This window comes from Schistocerca gregaria, unplaced genomic scaffold (genome assembly GCF_023897955.1).
Source record: "Schistocerca gregaria isolate iqSchGreg1 unplaced genomic scaffold, iqSchGreg1.2 ptg000378l, whole genome shotgun sequence".
In the NCBI taxonomy this organism is placed as follows: domain Eukaryota; kingdom Metazoa; phylum Arthropoda; class Insecta; order Orthoptera; family Acrididae; genus Schistocerca; species Schistocerca gregaria.
This window is the reverse complement of record NW_026061824.1, coordinates 8,992,021-9,004,860: the sequence shown is the minus strand read 5'-3', so window position 1 is coordinate 9,004,860 and position 12,840 is coordinate 8,992,021. Positions and strand designations below refer to the sequence as shown.

Here is a 12,840-nt window from a genome sequence, read left to right as displayed (position 1 = left end):
CACGATCGCTTCTTTTTGTCAATTTGTGCCATTAATTTCTCTACTCCCTAATCTGATTTCGTATCTCCCCATCAGCTATTCGATCAAAACTTTTTTAGCATTCTTCTACACCACCACATTTCGGAAGTTTCTAGTCGTCTCCTGTTTGGGGAACCAGGCATGTTAACTGCTGATTCGCAATATATTTATTCCGAAAGGCAAAAGGAACCCCGAAAACAATGAAAATAATTTTGTTTATTGGTGACTGTACCAGTTTGATTTACACTTAGTGCGAATATGAAAGTATTTTATTCCAAATCCTTATTTGAAGGTACTAAAATGTCGGTTTAAATGGCAGCTTGCTATGTAAGACATGCCCACTTGTTTCTCTGTGCCATCTCTTCTTTGAGATGGTAAGCCTAGGGACATTTTACCCGTAGTTTTTGAGCTTTCACCTATTGAATACATTTTTTCTTGTCTCGTAGTCAGTTGTTTGCTACAGTAATAACGTTTCTGAACAAAACAAATGCCAAGATCTACCCACAAAGTTTTCGAGAGAAGTTCTAGAAGACTTGCAAGAAATAAAAAAGTAAATATCATGAAACAAATGTTATGTTTTTGTACAGCATGCATACTATTGGAAAGTGAAAGAAACTATGAATTTAAATGAGTGCATGTACGACGTTAAGTGCAATGCAACTTTAAATTTTCCGTAACTTTTATAACTAAATGTACCTTTCCTCTCAAACCATTTATCCCAGAACCATGGAATTCTAACGGTCAGATTTCTTACTCGAGGGCATGAAGAGTCGAGGGATATGAAAGGGAAGCAGTGGTTGGGAAGGGAGCGAGACAGGGTTGTAGCCTATCTCCGATGTTATTCAATCTGTTTGCTGAGCAAGCAGTAAAGAAAACAAAAGAAAACTTCGGAGTAGGAATTAAAAACCATGGAGAAGTTGTATTATAATGAACACTATGGTCTTTTTATTTTTGAAATTTGCCTGCAAAACCTCTCTTTCAAAATTTTTCTAAAAATTTCAGTATTAATATATTATTCATGAAAAATTGTCAGCTTGTTGGAAAACAGTGGAAATGCATGTAAGTAATGTTTTGTGTTTTACCGTTAATATAACACAACTTAGAATAAGGATCATATAAATAGATCAGTTAACATGGTGGAGATGGAAGATACGTTCTCACCGTGAATATTGTGTTTAAAAACAAATGAATATTTTCAAATCAACAGCTCATTTCATGAAGTCATAACTAGAAGTGAATAATCTCCACAAAAATTGGTAAGTTAATTACTTTGGTGCAAGAAAGTCTCCATCATTAAGGAGAACGATGTTTTCAATAACTTGCCGGCAGCCACCGAAAGCTTTACTACTGACAGATTTCAGTTTACGAGGAGCCTAAAGGATTTCTTGCTAACCATCTCTTCCGACACCATTAATGAATTGAATTATTTATTAGAACTAGCGCGCGCGCGCGATTGAGAGAGAGTGTGTGTGTGTGTGTGTGTGTGTGTGAGAGAGAGAGAGAGAGAGAGAGAGAGAGAGAGAGAGAGAGAGAGAGAGAGAGAGAGAGAGAGAGAGCGGGGGGGGGGGGGGTCAAATAATACGTGTACAATCAGAAGTGTGACTAAATTTTCATTCCTCGTTCATGATCAGTCCATTTGCGGTCTGTGGATAGTAAATTAGCATATTATTTTCCCATTGAGTATCTCCCCATTATGGATCAATTTCAATGGAAAGTACATATAATCTAACCCTCTTGTCTGCCCCACTTCTGTTGAAGGTTACACATCACACAAATACCTTGTTGTTGTTGTTGTTGTTGTTGTCTTCAGTCCACAGACTGGTTTGATGCAGCTCTCCATGCTACTGTATCGTCTGGAAGCTTCATCTCCCAGTACCCACTGCAACCTACATCCTTGTGAATCTGCTTAGTGTATTCATCTCCTGGACTCCCTCCTCGATTTTTACCCTCCACGCTGCCCTCCAATATTAAATTCGTGATCCCTTAATGCCTCAGAACGTGTCCTACCATCCGACCCCATCTTCTAGTCAAGTTGTGCCACAAAGTTCTCTTCTCCCGTATCCTATTCAATACCTCCACATTTGTTATGTGATCTACCCATCTAATCTTCAGCATTCTTCTGTAGCACCACATTTCGAAAGCTTCTATTCTCTTCATGTTCAAACTATTTATTGTCCGTTATTCACCTCCATACGTGGCTACACTGCATACAAATACTCGGAGAAAAGACTTCCTGATACCTAAAGCTATACTCGATGTTAGCAAATTTTTCTTCTTTAGAAACACTTTTCTTACCATTGACAGTCTACATTTTATATCCTCTCTACTTCGACCGTCATCAGTTATTTTGCTCCCTAAATAGCAAAACTCCTTTACTACTTTAAATGTCTCATTTCCTAATCTAATTCCCTCAGCATCACCCACCTTAATTCGACTACATTCCATTATCCTCGTTTTGCTTTTATTGATGCTGATCTTATATCATCCCTTCAGGACACTTCATTCTGTTCAGCTACTCTTCTAGGTTCTTTGCTGTCTCTGAATTACAAAGTCATCGGCAAACCTCAAGGTTTTAGTTTCTTATCCATGGATTTTTATTTCTACTCAGAATTTTTCTTTTGTTTCCTTTACTGCTTGCTCAATAAACAGATTGAATAACATTGGGGATAGTCTACAACCCTGTCTCATTCCCTTCCCAACCACTGCTTCAATTTCATATCCCTTGACTCTTATAACTGCCACCTGCTTTCTGTACAAATTGTAAATTGAATTCGCTCCCTGTATTTTAGCCCTGCCACCTTCAGAATTTGAAAGAGAGTATTCCAGTCAACATTGTCAAAAGATTTCTCTAAGTCTACAAATGTTAGAAACGTAGGTTTGCCTTTCCTTAATCTACTTAATAAGGTAAGTCGTAGGGTCAGTATTGCTTCACATGATCCAGTATTTCTACGGAATCCTAACTGGTCTTCCCTGAGGTCGGCTTCTACCATTTCTTCCATTCGTCTGTAAAGAATTTGCGTTAGTATTTTGCAGGTGTGACTTATTAAACTGATAGTTCGCTAATTTTCACATCTGTCAACACCTGCTTTCTTTGAAATTGGAATTATTTCATTCTTCTTGAAGTCTGACTGTATTTCGGCTGTCTCATGCATCTTGCTCATCAGACGGTAACGTTCTGTCAGAGTTGGGTCTCCCAAGGCTGTCAGTAGTTCTAATGGAATGTTGCCTACTCCCGGGATCTTGTTTCGATTAAGGTCTTTCAGTGCTCTGTCAAACTCTTCACGCAGTATGTCATCTCCCATTTCATCTTCATCTACATCCTCTTCCATTTCCATTATATTGTCCTGAAGTACACTGCCCTTGTATAGATCCTCTATATACACCTTCCACCTTTCTGCATTCCCTTCTTTGCTGATAACAGGGTTTCCATCTGAGCTCTTGATATGCATACAAGTGAATCTCGTTTCTCTAAAGGTCTCTTTAATTTTCCTGTAGGCAGTATCTATCTTACCCCTAGTGATATGCGCCTCTACATCCTTACGTTTGTCCTCTAGATATCCCTGCTTAGCCATTTTGCACTTCCTGTCGATCTCATTTTGAGACATTAGTATTTCTTTTTGCCGGCTTAATTTACTGCATTTTTGTATTTTCTCCTTTCATAAATTAAATTCAATATATCTTCTGTTACCCTCTTTCTCTGCGCATGTCAAGTTCCGTAGGCCCAAATTGAGGAGCAAATCTTCAAGGTCATGGAACGTGTCAGTATCTACATCTACATCCGTAGTCCGCAAGCCGCCTAACGGTGTGTGGCGGAGGGTACCCTGAGTACCTCTATCCGTTCTCCCTTCTATTCCAGTCTCGTATTGTACGTGGAAAGAAGGATTCTCGGTATGCTTCTGTGTGGGCTCTAATCTCTCTGATTTTATCCTCGTGGTCTCTTCGCGAAATATAAGTAGGAGGGAGCAATACACTGTTTGACCCTTCGGTGAAGGTATGTTCTCGAAACTTCAACAAAAGCCCATGCAAAGCTACGGAGCGTCTCTCCTGCAGAGTCTTCCACTGTAGGTTATCTATCATCTCCGTAACGCTTTCGCGATTACTAAATGATCCTGCAACGAAGCGCGCTGCTCTCCGTTGGATCTTCTCTATCTCTTCTATCAAACCTATCTGGTGTGGATCCCACACTGCTGAGCAGTATTCAAGCAGTGGGCGAACAAGCGTACTGTAACCTACTTCCTTTGTTGTCGGATTGCATTTCCTTAGGATTCTTCCAATGAATCTCAGTCTGGCATCTGCTTTACCGACGATCAACTTTATATGAACATTCCATTTTAAATCACTCCTAATGCGTACTCTCAGATAATTTATGGAATTAACTGCTTCCAGTTGCTGACCTGCTATTTTGTAGCTAAATGATAAGGGACCTATCTTTCTATACATTCGCATCACATTACACTTGTCTACATTGAGATTCAATTGCCATTCCGTGCACCATGCGTCAGTTCGCTGCAGATCCTCCTGCATATCAGTACAATTTTCCATTGTTGCAACCTCTCGATACACCACAGCATCATCTGCAAAAAGCCTCAGAGACTTTCCGATGTCATCCACCAGGTCATTTATGAATATTGTGAATAGCAACGGTCCTATGACACTCCCCTGCGGCACACCTGAAATCACTCTTACTTCGGAAGACTTCTCTCCATTGAGAATGACATGCTGCGTTCTGTTATGTAGGAACTCCTCGATCCAAGCACACAACTGATCTGATAGTCCGTATGCTCTTACTTTGTTCATTAAACGACTGTGGGGAACTGTGTCAAACGCCTTGCGGAAGTCAAGAAACACGGCATCTACTTGTGAACCCGTGTCTAAGGCCCTCTGAGTCTCGTGGACGAATAGCGCGAGCTGGGTTTCACACGGCCGTCTTTTTCGAAACCCATGCTGATTCCTACAGAGTAGATTTCTAGTCTCCAGAAAAGGCATTATACTCGAACATAATACGTGTTCCAAAATTCTACAACTGATCGACGTTAGAGATATAGGTCTATAGTTCTGCACATCCGTTCGACGTCCCTTCTTGAAAACGGGGATGACCTGTGCCCTTTTCCAATCCTTTGGAACGCTTCGCTCTTCTAGAGACCTACGGTACACCGCTGCAAGAAGGGGGCAAGTTCCTTCGCGTATTCTGTGTAAAATCAAACTGGTATCCCATCAGGACCAGAGGCCTTTCCTCTTTTGAGCGATTATAATTGTTTCTCTATCCCTCTGTCGTCTATTTCGATATCTACCATTTTGTCAACTGTGCGACTTCAAGAGAAGGAAGCACACTGCAGTCTTCCTCTGTGAAACAGCTTTGGAAGAAGACATTTAGTATTTCGGCCTTTAGTCTGTCATCCTCTGTTTCAGTACCATTTTGGTCACAGAATGTCTGGACATTTTGTTTTGATCCACCTACCGCTTTGACATAGGACCAAAATTTCTTAGGATTTTCTGCCAATCAGTACATAGAGCTTTACTTTCGAATTCATTGAAAGCCTCTCTCATAGCCCTCCTTACACTACATTTCGCTTCGCGTAATTTTTGTTTGTCTGCAAGGCTTTGGCTATGTTTATGTTTGCTGTGAAGTTCCCTTTGCTTCCGCAGCAGTTTTCTAACTCGGTTGTTGTACCACGGTGGCTCTTTTCCATTTCTTACGATCTTCCTTGGCACATACTCATCTAACGCATATTGTTCGATGGTTTTGAACTTTGTCCACTGACCCTCAACACTATCTGTACTTGAGACAAAACTTTTGTGTTGAGCCGTCAGGTACTCTGTAATCTGCTTTTTGTCACTTTTGCTAAACAGAAAAATCTTATTACCTTTTTAATATTTCTATTTACGTCTGAAATCGTCGATGCAGTAACCGCTTTATGATCGCTGATTCCCTGTTCTGCATTAACTGATTCAAATAGTTCGGGTCTGTTTGTCACCAGAAGGTCTAATATATTATCGCCACGAGTCGGTTCTCTGTTTAACTGCTCAAGGTAGTTTTCAGATAAAGCACTTAAAAATATTTCAATGGATTCTTTGTCCCTGCAACCCGTTATGAACGTTTGAGTCTCCCAGTCTATATCCAGCAAAATTAAAATCTCCTCCCAGAACTATAACATTTCCCTAAGGGGCTCCATCACTAGCCTAACGTTGGAGCTCCCAATAACTAATAAACCCCTCCCCCCGTGTGCCTGCTCGGACCTTGCTGAAGGAGCAGCCACATGTCCATTCACAGGCAGAGCGGGCGATGCCACACGGCCAGCCTCCACATTGACCCTCCGCCTCGTACGCCGCGAACGCCACTGAACCCGCCACTCCCCTTGGGGAGAGGGTGGCCCAACCGCGCCCGGTACCCGCGAAGATCTCTCGACAGCAGGGACAGTGGGTGAAGCATCTAATACCTGGGGTGCACCATGCGACGCACCAGACTCCCCACTGCCGCTACACTCCGAGGCAGCAGCCTGAAGACGGCTGACCGCGGCCATCAACACGCTCAGCTGTTCGCGAAGAGTGGCCAGCGTCCGTACACAGCAGTCACACATCCTATCCATCCTAAGGAATCAATTTACCGAAGAGACTTAATCAACTTTTAAGTAGACTGCTAATTCACTAAAGGCGATTGATTACTGACTAAACTGTGATTGCTAACCACTTCTTGTGGAAAACAATGAAAATAGCACTACCTGTCTCTGGACTGTATTCAAAACAAACACTAGCACTACTGGCACTATGGCTGACTACAAGGACTCTCTCTGACTGTATTCAAAACAAACACGAAATCTATGTAACACTATTACTAGCACTCGACAATTAAAGCTTCCTAAAAGCAAAAACACACGGAAGAAGAAGTGACAAGTAAGAAAAATAGAGTTAATACTTAAATTAAGGTAGCTCGCTGCACAGCAGACGTGAAGCAGCCGGCGGTTAGGGCGACACATGAACTTACAACAAAAAAGTAATAACAGATAGAAATACATGTTCATGAACCTGAGAGAAAATCAGTCCACAAGTTTAAGCAAACGCTATCAGCAGTACAATGAGAATCAGCTTAATTTTTCAATTAACTCCTCGACAGAATAAAAGGAGTGACCCATGAGGAAACACTCCAGTTTCGATTTGAAAGCGCGTGGATTACTGCTAAGATTTTTGAATTCGAGTGGCAGCTTATTGAAAATGGATGCAGCAGTATACTCACACATTTTTGCACAAGAGTTAAGGAAGTCCGATCCAAATGGAGGTTTGATTTCTCCCGAGTATTAACCGAGTGAAAGCTGCTTATTGTTGGAAATAAACTAATATTGGTAACAAGAAACGACAATAAGGAATATACATATTGAGAGGCCAAGGTCAAAATACCCAGACTCCCTGAACAGAAGTCGACAAGAGGTTCGTGAACTCACACCACTTTTTGCCCGAACCTCCAGTTTCTGAGCCAAAAATATCCTTCTAGAATGGGAAGAGTTACCCAAAAACATAATACCATACGACATAAGTGAATGGAAATAAGCAAAGTAGACTAATTTACTTGTCGAAGTATCACTCACTTTCGGCACCGTTCCAATAGTGAAAATGGCAGTATTAAGTCTTTGAACAAGATCCTGAACGTGGGCTTTCCACGACATCTTACTATTTATTTGAACACCTAGGAATGTGAACCGTTCAGTTTCACCAATCATATGCCCATGCTGTGAAATTAAAACGTCAGGTTTTGTTGAATTGTGTGTTAGAAAATGTAAAAACTGAAGCTTACTGTGATTTACCGTTAGTTTATTTTCTACAAGCCATGGACTGAGGTCATGTACTGCACTACTTGAAACGGAGTCAATGTTGCACCCAACATCCTTTACTACCAAGCTAGTGTCATCAGCAAACAGAAATATTTTAGAGTTACCCGTAATACTTGAGGGCATATCATTTATATAAATAAGGAACTGGAGCGGCCCCAACACTGATCCCTGAGGAACCCCCTCCCCCTTGACAGTACACCACTCAGATCCCTCATCACACTGTATTACTTTCCCCCATTCCCATAGATCGTTCCCTAATGATCTTCCTGAAACACTCTACAACTTCTGATTCTGTCAGTTCTTTCAGGTCCCATCTCCTTAAATTCCCACCTTTTTCCAGTTTCTTCAGTTTAATCTACAGTTCATAATCAATATATTGTGATCAGAGTCCACATTTGCCCCTGGAAATGTCTTACAATTTAAAATCTGGTTCCTAAATCTCTGTCTTACCATTATATAATATATATGAAATATTGCAGTATCTCCAGGTCTCTTCCACGTATACAATCTTCTTTCATGATTTTTGAACCAAGTGTTAGCTATGATTAAGTTATGCTCTGGGCAAAAACCTACCAGGCGGCTTCCTCTTTCATTTTTTACCCCCATTCCATATTCACCTACTACGTTTCCTTTTCTTCCATTTCCTACTGTCGAATTCCAGTCACCCATTAATATTAAATTTTCATCTCCCATCACTATCCGAATGATTTCTTTTATCTCATCACACATTTCATCAATTTCTTCATCATCTGCGGACTACTTTTACGACTTTGGTAGGCGTGGGATTCGTGGCTATCTTGGCCACAACAATGCGTTCACTATGCTGTTTGTAGTAGCTTACCCGCATTCCTATTTTTATTAATTATTAGACCTACTTATGCATTAGCTTCATATTAGCCTTCCTAATACTAAAATCTATATCCGATGTTAACAATGACGCCGGTGGATGGACTATCAGGAAATTACTGACCGTCGAGAAAGTCACAAATATAACCGACAAGCTAATGGGCCCTTCACAGGAAAAGGTTTTTTGCCAGAAAACGGGGAAAATTGAAACCCAGCAAATGAGTAAAAAAATGTATATTCACTGACAAAAAAAATAGTGTACGCACACAACTTACACAACAATAGTCTGGGATTACTCTATTACGTAATACAGTTTTTGTGATTGTATCTTGCAGCTTTAGTTATTTTTAATTAAAAGAGGCTTTAAAAGGACAGAAAGAACGTGTTGGACTACGCTACAGATCGTTCTGTTAGCACAGTCTTTACTTTGTAATCACTTTCGTTGACTTCGGCAACTCTCAACAGAAATCTCCAACCTAACCGAGACAATGTGCTACGATACAGCCGAGATCATGACAAGAGAATGGGCTACATCACACTCGAAGTAAATGTATATAGGTAAGGATCCCCATGACCTGTATACGTCTGTTATAAAAAATCTCCAAGCCACTCTCCTCAAATAGACCGCAATCTTCTCTTGACCTTCAACTGTTACTATTTCAGAATTAAAAACCAGATTCAAAGAAAATTTGGCTACAAGGCACAAAACTAGAAAAATAAAAATAATAAAAGTGAGAACGTGAAACATGTTAGCAATAACCATAAACAGGAGATTTACAGAAAATATAATTGAGAAAGGAAATCATTAATATTATCGACCGTTTAGGAACTCTAGGCTACGAAATGGATAAAACCACATATCGAATAAGTGGTGGAAGAGTTAGTGTGTTTTAAGATTAAATCCAAACAAGAATTAGAGAAAAATATATCGAAGCAAGGCCTCTATTACGAAAAATTGCTAAATCTCGAGACAAATTGTGTCCTTCTGTATTAGATGAAATGTTTTGGCCCCTAGTACGGATGAAACAGTATCTGCAGTATCAACAGGAACTTCGGACATGTGTTTCATATTTCATCCAAGCCTGCAGTCTATAAATATTTAAACAAAATACTAAAACAAAATACCACTACAGGGGAATTACTTACGAAGTAGTTCTTGGTAAAGAAACACAGGACACAATTACGTATGTAGGCTTAATACGAACTACAACTGTGTTTATAAATCGCTATAGTTGCCTTGGACTAACGACGAGCAAATATCAATATAACCTGTACGCTTTTCAAAGCTGTTATCCATGAAAAAGCCAAACTACGTATCGTGAACAAAATACAATTTAACACCGAAACAATGACATTAGCTGACAATGGGCACAGACTTTAGTCAATGGGCACTGTTGAAAATTTGTGCCAGACCAGGATTAGCACCCGAGTCCCCTGGTTACGAGGGAGAGGCAATGATCACTGTGTCCGAATTACACAGTGGTCAACAGAATAGCACGAACTGCCCGAGCATGCCGTTCTTTAGATCCAAATTCTCAATTTCTCCTTAGACTGCTAATGCACTGCTCCTTGAACATAATCCTCCTCCCTTTAATTATACAGTACATGGCCAAAAAAACAGACACCGAATATATGCAAACTTGGCCTTACGAACACTGCAGACGTCGTCTATGTAACACACGTCAAACTTCAAAGAATTTACCAATTCGTTGCATTGTTTACTATAGACCACAAATCAAGTAACGTAAAAAAAGCACTGCGTCTATTGAGATCATGATTCAGAGTTAAAAAAAACTAATAAGTCGCCTACATATTACAGTTGCTGCCGAAAGAGGAGAACCATTATTTTCCCACAAAAGGAAATATAGTTAAAATTACGCTTCTATTTCGGTTAGTTTATGCGGTTACTAAAATTTGCAGTGAAAGTTACATAGTGGACTCTACCCTCCCCCCACCAGAAACGTAGTTATCGTGGCTGTTGTGAGACTTTTGTACACAGTTAGAGAAAGTGTGTTAAATGTGGCGCGGACGGAAACGCTAGGCTACGCTACAGGGCAATCTGCTCGCACAACGTTTAGTCGGCATTCATAATCGTTGGCGTAAACAACTCTCAATCAAATTACCACCTTCCAACCTAACTTAGATCTCGGGCTACACTACCAATCGGCCTGTCATCACAACCAAAAATTCATTGAGGGGGTGGGGGGATTTCCTGTAGCTCTCTCTAATGTATCTCTAGGCAAAACTGCCAGTTTTGTCAGACTCAACAGCAAGATTTACCAATGGTAAACACTTTTGAGACGGCTCGTAATTTTAGAATAGTCCTCTTCGTCTTACTTGGCATAAATTGTTCGCTGGCGTCCCAGCAGCTAGCTCCCTCAGTGTCTGCTTCTGCCATCGCACCACGCTAGTCTGCTGTTGTCCTAGCAGACCGAACGCACCGCACATCCGATACCTTCGGAACCACTCACTGGCCAGTTAGCAACTGAGCGGAACACTGTTTACATCGTGAAAGGAAAACTATGCAAAGATGTACACTTAAATGGCACGACTGAGTAGCACACACACAGTAATATCTGAGGAATGTCCTTCGACACGCGCAGAATGAAAGTCTTCTCGCGAACGTACAGCGTCTCTGAAAAAAAATCTCGTGACTATATTCCGGCGTTACGGCCAGGTTCTCATACAAATGAGCAAAAAAGGGTACATTTGAAATTCTTTTTGAGACAATGAAAATACATTCGAAAGATCTGTTTGGGAATTACGAGTGATAATACTATGAGCTTAATTTTAGATTTTCAATAAAAAATGGCGCCCGTAATTATGATTTGATCAAGGGCCTGCGAGACTGGAGTACGCAGAGCGCGTGCAGTGTGGCACCTCATATGTTACCTGAATTCAAAAATGGGTAACATCAGTTGATACTACATTATTCCTCTGAAATTGAAAATGGATAACATCAGTCGCTAAAACATAAAATTTATGGGAGCGTATACCTAACCGCAATGAAACAACCTTAAATTTAACGATACAGTGCTAATTCGAACTTTGAGTTCGATTTTTGAGGGTTTGTTTCACTCCTTATGCCTACACAAAAATTAGTTAATATTAACAAATGTCATATTATAGCTATAAGTTCCTAAGAAAAGTGTTTACTTTTAGGGGTCAGAGGTAGATGTTAAGAGAACGAACCACTTTTAATTTATGCTGCATGCCGTTCTGAGAAAATAGTTACCCGAAAAAAATGTGTTCAAAGTTTAGGGAAAACATTTAGTTATATTATTACTTCGATTTGCATGAACTGAGTGTTACATATATATTTTTAATGTCGCTGAAAACGAATCTGAAGTCAGATTTTCAATATTCAAAACAGCTAATCCAATACGGAGGGCAACCGATTATGTTTTGACCAATTTTTACCAAAAATGTATTTTCGTTATTTACGTTTAGTCTGCAAGTCAAGGAGTATTTATCAACCCTTCCTCTACCTCTGATTGTTCCTAGACAGCAACTTCCTGTTCTTCTTGGCAGGAAAAGCCGATCTGTCAAAGCTGGATATGCAGCACTCGGCAGCCTGCACTTGATATTCGTCCGTATTTTCGGTGAGTATGTTTGCATGCATTCTGCAGTATGAATCATTTTGAGCACGTGCGACACGGGACGAGTTTTCATCTACATCTATATGGATACCCTGCAAAACACATTTAAGTGCCTGGCAAAGGGTTCATCGAATCACCTTCACAACTGATAATTAATTGAAACCCTCAGCTGCCGACAGGTGTTGTTGATATACTTCGATGGGGACAGCTGAAAAGTGTGCCCCTACTGGGACTCGAACCCAGAATCTCCTGCTTACAAGGCAGACGCTCAATCCATCTGAGCCATCGAGGGCACACATGAACAGCACGACTGCAGGAATTTATCCCTCGCACGCTTCCCGTGAGACTCACATCCCCAACCGTCCACAATCCGCATACGTAATGTACTTAATAGGTATTTGTCCATCCACTCATTACTGGCTCACACTAAGGTGACGATTCCCGTAAGAGTTCCGGCAACCTGTGCGCATTCGCACAGACGAAGGTCAATGGCTGGGTAACGTTTAACCATAGATATGAAGATAGTAACTGCTCTCGAAAGAACAGGCGCCACT

General features: G+C 40.7%; 1 non-coding gene across 1 annotated transcript; it reads right to left on the bottom strand.

Annotated features, from left to right (window-relative positions):
• Window positions 1-12,504: 12,504 nt before the first annotated feature.
• Trnat-ugu (transfer RNA threonine (anticodon UGU)) lies at window positions 12,505-12,579 on the bottom strand. The gene has a single exon. It is a non-coding gene; the product is annotated as a tRNA-Thr (tRNA).
• Between the last annotated feature and the right edge of the window lie 261 nt (window positions 12,580-12,840).